General features: G+C 36.6%; 1 non-coding gene across 1 annotated transcript; it reads right to left on the bottom strand.

The window, feature by feature from the left end:
* Window positions 1-4748: 4748 nt before the first annotated feature.
* On the bottom strand, window positions 4749-4852 carry LOC127746933 (small nucleolar RNA R71). Its single transcript, XR_008008738.1, has one exon. It is a non-coding gene; the product is annotated as a small nucleolar RNA R71 (small nucleolar RNA).
* Window positions 4853-7284: the final 2432 nt, after the last annotated feature.

Genomic DNA, 7284 nt, shown 5'->3' with positions numbered 1-7284 from the left:
TTAAGCATTGCTTTTCTGTTTTTAAATTCTTCAAGGCATTTTACTCTTTTGCTTAAGATCTACTGCAATTCAATTCATCTTTAGTTCTTCTGTTTATTGCAATTTATTTTCTCTTGTTTAATTTCTGAAATTCCAGCACCCACTCTCCTTTATATTTGATGTAATTTATATTTCTTGTCATTTAAGATTCTTGCAATTTACATTTCTTGCTCTTTAAGTTACTTGCCAATTTACATTCTGCAACTTTAAATTCATTGTCATTTACTTTCTGTTAGCTACAATTTCACACAATTCACTCAATGTTAGCTTGACTAAACTAATCACCCACTAAAATTGCTTGATCCATCAATCCATGTGGGATCGACCTCACTCTAAGTGAGTTATTACTACTTGATGCGACCCGGTACACTTGCCGGTTGGATATGTGTGTTGGAAATTCATTTTTCCACAAAAACACCATCAACCATTTCTAGCTACTGCTAGAGCCATCATTGATGTGCAAAAAGGGGAACTAGTCTTGAGATTGCATGAAGAGAAAATGGTCTTCAACGTCTTTAAAGCAATGAGTTACCCCAAAGAATCCATAGGAGAATGCATGCTGGTAGACACCACGGAACAGATAATTCAAGAAGTCATGGAAGAAGAACAATGTGGAGAAAGCATTGAGCTGTAACAAGCACCAGATGGAGAACTACCACAAGCAACCATGAGGAACTCAATCATGCTAACTACCACAGACAACTGATGAGCGGATAATTTATACGCTTTTTGGCATTGTTTTTAGATAGTTTTTAGTATAATCTAGCTATTTTTAGGGATGTTTTCATTAGTTTTTATGCTAAATTCACATTTCTGGACTTTACTATGAGTTTGTGTATTTTTTTGTGATTTCAGGTAATTTCTGGCTGAAATTGAGGGACCTGAGCAAAACTCTGATAAAAGGCTGACAAAGGACTGCTGATGCTGTTGGATTCTGACCTCCATGAACTCGAAATGAATTTTCTGGACCTATACAACTCCAAATGGCGCGATTTCAACGGCGTTCGAAAGTAGACATCCAGAGCTTTCTAGCAATATATAATAGTCTATACTTTATTCGTGATTAAACGACGTAAACTGGCGCTCAACGCCAGTTCCATGCTACATTCTGGAGTCAAACGCCAGAAACACGTCACGAACCAGAGTTGAACGCCAAAAACATGTTACAACTTGGCGTTCAACTCCAATAGAAGCCTCAGCTCATGTAAAGCTCAAGCTTAGCCCAAGCACGCACCAAGTGGGCCCCAGAAGTTGATTTCTGCATCAATTACTTATTTCTGTAAACCCTAGTAGTTAGTCTAGTATAAATAGGACCTTTTACTATTGTATTTTCATCTGGGATTGTATTTTTGATCCTGTGATCACGTTTTAGGGGCTGGCCATTCAGCCATGCCTGAACCTTCATTACTTATGTATTTTCAATGGTGGAGTCTCTACACACCATAGATTAAGGGTGTGGAGCTCTGTTGTACCTCAAGTTTTAATGCAATTACTACTATTTTCTATTCAATTTTATTTATTCTTGTTCTAAGATACCATTCGTACTTCAACCTGATGGATGTGATGATCCGTGACACTCATCATCATCCGTCCCTATGAACGCGTGCCTGACAACCACTTCCGTTCTACAAGCGAAAGCTAGAGTGTGTATCTCTTGTATTCCTGATGCACGATGCATGGTTGCCCTTGCCTGACAACCGAGCCTTCCATTCCGTGAGATCAGAGTCTTCGTGGTATAAGCTAGAATTGATGGTGGTATTCATGAGAATCAGGAAAGTCTAAACCTTGTCTGTGGTATTCCGAGTAAGATTCTGGGATTGAATGACTGTGATGAGCTTCAAACTCGCGATTGTTGGGCATGATGACAAACACAAAAGAATCAAGGGATTCTATTCCGACATGATCGAGAACCGACAGATGATTAGCCGTGCCGTGACAGAGCATTTGGACCTTTTTCACTGAGAGGATGGGATGTAGCCATTGACAACAGTGATGCCCTACATACAGCTTGCCATGGAAAGAAGTAAGAAGGATTGGATGAAGGCAATAGGAAAGTAGAGATTCAGAAGGAGCACAGCATCTTCATACGCTTATCTGAAATTTCCATCGATGATCTACATAAGTATTTCTATCTTTATTTTCAGTTTATTTATTATTATTATTCGAAAACTCCATAACCATTTATTATCCGCCTGACCGAGATTTACAAGATGACCATAGCTTGCTTCATACCAACAATCTCTGTGGGATCGACCCTTACTCACGTAAGGTTTATTACTTGTACACTTGCTGGTTAGTTGAGCGAAGTTGTGAAATTATGTTTAGACCATGGTATTGAGCACCAAGTTTTTGGGGCCATTACCTGGGAATCAATTTTGAACAACAATTTGAGTATGAATCACAATTTCGTCCACCAAGTTTTTGGCGTCGTTGCCGGGGATTGTTGAGTTTGGACAACTGACGGTTCATCTTGTTGCTCAGATTAGGTAATTTTCTTTTTGTTTTAATTTCAAATTTTTTTTCAAAAAAAAAAAGTATTTCTCATCTGTTTTCGAAAATTATTCTAAATTTTTAAGAATGAATTCTAGTGTTTCATGAAGCATGTTGAAGCCTGGCTGGCTGTAAAGCCATATCCAAATTCTTTTGGATTGAGGCTTCCAACCATCAGCATAGAGGCAAGTTAATTGAAATATCAGCTGTTGTATGACTGATTTATATCCTAAAGCTGGCTGGCTATTAAGCCATGTCCAACCCGTGAATTGGAGCTTTAGGCTAACATTGAAAGATTCCTGGAATCTTCTTAAAAATTTTGAATTTCTTATTTTCCTTTTCCTATATGTTTTTCGAAAAATATAAAATAAAATCCAAAAAAATAATAAAATTATAAAAATAAAAAATATTTTTGTGTTTCTTGTTTGAGTCTTGTATCATGTTTTAAGTTTGGTGTCAATTGCATATTCATATTGTTTTTGCATTTTTCGAAAAAAAATTCATGCATTTATAGTGTTCTTCATTATCTTCAAGTGGTTCTTGGTAAGTCTACTTATTTGATCTTGATGTTTTCTTGTTTTGTGTTCTTTGTTGTTTTTCATATGCATTTATGCATTCATATTGTCTAAGCATTAAAGATTTCTAAGTTTGGTGTCTTGCATGTTTTCTTTGCATCAAAATTTTTTTCAAAAATATGTTCTTGATGTTCATCATGATCTTCAAAGTGTTCTTGGTATTCATCTTGACATTCATAGTGTTCTTGCATGCATCATGTGTTTTGATTCATAATTTTCATGTTGTGAGTCATTTTTTTATGTTTTTCTCTCTCATAATTAAAAATTCAAAAATAAAAAAAATATATTTTCCTTTTTTCTCTCAAAATCTTGAAAATTTAGGTTGACTTAGTCAAAAAATTTTAAAATTAGTTGTTTCTTGTAAGTCAAGTCAAATTTTCAAATTTTAAAAATCTTATCTTTTTAAAACTTTTTCAAAAAATTATATCTTTTTTCTTTTTTCTTATTAATTTACGAAAATCCTTTAAAATATTTTTCAAAAATCTTTTTCTTAGTTTTATCTTTATTTTCGAAAATTATGCAAACAATTAATGTGATTGGTTCAAAAATTTGAAGTTGTTAATTTCTTGTTAAGAAAGGTTCAATCTTTAAATTCTAGTATCTTATCTTTTAGTTTCTTGTTAGTTAAGTAATTAATTTTAATTTTAAAAATTAAATCTTTTCTAACCATATCTTTTTAATCATATCTTTTTATCTTATCTTTTATGTCATATCTTTTTCAAAAATTTTATCTTTTGCAAAAAAATTTTATCTTTTTCAAAAATTTGATTTTAAAATATCTTTTCTAACTTCTTATCTTCTTATCTTTTCAAAATTAATTTTCAAATCTTTTTCAACTAACTATTTGACTTTTTGTTTATTTCTTATCTTTTTCAAAACCACCTAACAACTTTTCTCTCTAATGTTTTCGAAAACTTCTCTCTCATCTTATTTTATTTATTCATTCATTTACTAACACTTCTCTTCATCTCAAATCACTGCCCTTATCCTCACCCTTGTATTTGGATTCTCCTTTCTTTATCCCCTTTCTTCTTCTACTAATAATAAGGAACCTCTTTACTGTGACATAGAGGATTTCTCTTTCTTTTCTATTCTCTTCTTTCTCATATGAGCAGGAACAAGGAAAAAGGCATTCTTGTTGAAGTTGATCCAGAACCTGAAAGGACTCTGAAGAGAAAACTAAGAGAAGCTAAATTACAACAATCCAGAGACAACCTTGCTGAAATTTTCGAACAAGAAAAGGAGATGGCAGCCGAACCCAACAACAATAATGCAAGAAGGATGCTTGGTGATTATACTGCACCTACGTCCAAGTTTGATGGAAGAAGCATCTCAATTCCTGCCATTGGAGCAAACAATTTTAAGCTGAAACCTCAATTAGTTGCTCTAATACAACAGAACTGCAACTTTCATGGACTTCCATCAAAAGATCCCTATCAGTTCTTGATTGAGTTCTTGCAGATCTGTGAGACTGTTAAGACTAATGGAGTAGATCCTGAAGTCTACAGGCTCATGCTTTTCCCTTTTGCTATAAGAGACAGAGCTAGAGCATGGTTGGACTCTCAACCTAAAGATAGCCTGGACTCTTGGGATAAGCTGGTCACGACCTTCTTGGCTAAGTTCTTTCCTCTTTAAAAGCTGAGCAAGCTTAGAGTGGATGTTTAGACCTTCAAACAAAAAGATGGTGAATCCCTCTATGAAGCTTGGGACAGATACAAGCAGATCACCAAAAGATGTCCTTCTGACATATTTTTAGAATGGACCATGATAGATATATTCTATTATGGTCTATCTGAGTTCTCTAAGATGTCACTGGACCATTCTGCAGGTGGATCCATTCACCTAAAAAAAATGCCTTCAGAAGCTCAAGAACTTATTATAAAGAAAATGCCTGCAGAAGCTCAAGAACTTGTTGACATGGTTGCAAATAACCAGTTTATGTACACTTCTGAGAGGAATTCCGTGAATAATGGGACGCCTCAAAGGAAGGGAGTTCTTAAAATTGATGCTCTGAATGCCATATTGGCTCAGAACAAAATATTGACTCAGCAAGTCAACATGATTTCTCAAAGTCTGAATGGATGGTAAAATGCTTCCAACAGTACTAAAGAGGCATCTTCTGAAGAAGAAGCTTATGATCCTGAGAACCCTACAATATCAGAGGTAAATTATATGGGTGAACCTTATGGAAACACCTATAATTCATCATGGAGAAATCATCCAAATTTCTCATGGAAGGATCAACAAAAGCCTCAACAAGGCTTTAATAATGGTGGAAGAAATAGGCTCAGCAATATCAAGCCTTATCCATCATCTTCTTAGCAACAGATAGAGAATTCTGAACAAAGCACCTCTAACTTAGCAAACTTAGTCTCTGATCTGTCTAAGGCCACTTTAAGTTTCATGAGTGACATAAGGTCCTCCATTAGAAATCTGGAGGCACAAGTGGGCCAGCTGAGTAAGAAAATCACTGAAACTCCTCCTAGTACTCTCCCAAGCAATACTGAAGAGAATCCAAAAAGAGAGTGCATGGCCATTGATATAATCATTATGGCCGAACCTAGAGAGGAAGGAGAGGACGTGAATCCCAATGAGGAAGACCTCATAGGTCGTCTCTCAAGCAAGAAGGAGTTTCCTATTTAGGACCCAAGGGAATCTGAGGCTCATATAGAGACCATAGAGATCCCATTAAACCTCCTTCTGCCATTCATGAGCTCTGAAGACTATTCTTCCTCTGAAGAGGATGAAGATGTAACTGGAGAGCAAGTTGCTCAATATTTAGGAGCTATCATGAAGCTGAATACCAGGTTATTTGGTAATGAGACTTGGGAAGTTGAACCTCCCTTGCTCATTAGTGAACTAGATACATGGGTTCAGCAAACTTTACCTCAAAAGAGACAAGATCCTGGCAAATTCGTAATACCCTGCACCATAGGCACCATGATCTTTGAAAAAGCTCTGTGTGACCTGGGGTCATGTATAAATCTTATGCCACTCTCTGTAATGGAGAAGCTGGGAATCATTGAGGTATAACCTGCCATGTTCTCATTACAAATGGCAGACAAGTCAGTAAGACAAGCTTATGGATTAGTAGAGGACGTATTAGTGAAGGTTAAAGGCCTTTACATCCCTGCTGATTTTATAATCTTAGACACTAGGAAGGAGGAGGATGAATGCATCATCCTTGGAAGACCCTTTCTAGCCACAACAGGAGCTGTGATTGATGTTGACAAAGGAGAACTAGTCCTTCAATTAAATGAGGATTACCTTGTGTTTAAAGCTCAAGGATCTTCCTCTGCAACCATGGAGAGGAAGCATTAAAAGCTTCTCTCAGTACATAGTCAAACAAAGCCCCCACAATCAAACTCTAAGTTTGGTGTTGAGAGGCCACAGCCAAACTCTAAGTTTGGTGTTGAATCCCCACATCCAAACCTAAGTTTGGTGTTGGGAGTCTACAACATTGACCTGATCACCTATGAGGCTCCATGAGAGCCCACTGTCAAGCTATTGACATTAAAGAAGCGCTTATTGGGAGGCAACCCAATTTTTATTTATCTAATTTTATTTTTCTTTTTATTGTTCTTTTATGTTTTATTAGGTTCATGATCATGTGGAGTCACGAAAAAAATTACTAAAATTAAAAATAGAATCAAAAACAGTAGAAGAAAAATCACACCCTGGAGGAAGGACTTACTGGCGTTTAAACGCCAGTAAGGAGCATCTGGCTGGCGTTCAATGCCAGAACAGAGCATGGATCAGGTGTTGAACGCCAGAAACAAGCAGCATCCTGGTTTCTAAACGCTAGGAATATACCCTGAGGAGAGCTGGCACTGAACGCCAAAAACAAGTATAGAACTGGCGTTCAACGCCAAAAACATGCTGCAATTGGGCATTGAATGCCCAAAATAAGCATCACTTCGGCGTTTAAATGCCAGAATTGTATGCAAAGGCATTTTACATGCCTAATTGGTGCAGGGATGTAAATTCTTGACACCTCAGGATCTGTGGACCCCACAGGATCCCCACCTACCTCACCCTCTCTCCCCATTCACAGTCATCCCTTCTGTTTTCCATTCACCACTCACATCCATCCATCTTTCTTCTCTATATCTTCTTCTCCTTCTTCTATTCTTTCTTCTTTTGCTTAAGGGCGGGCAACATTCTAAGTTTGGTGTGGTAA

This window comes from Arachis duranensis, chromosome 4 (assembly GCF_000817695.3).
Source record: "Arachis duranensis cultivar V14167 chromosome 4, aradu.V14167.gnm2.J7QH, whole genome shotgun sequence".
Taxonomy (NCBI): Eukaryota; Viridiplantae; Streptophyta; class Magnoliopsida; order Fabales; family Fabaceae; genus Arachis; species Arachis duranensis.
The sequence above is the reverse complement of the archived record's forward strand: the minus strand, read 5'-3'. Positions and strand labels throughout refer to the sequence as shown.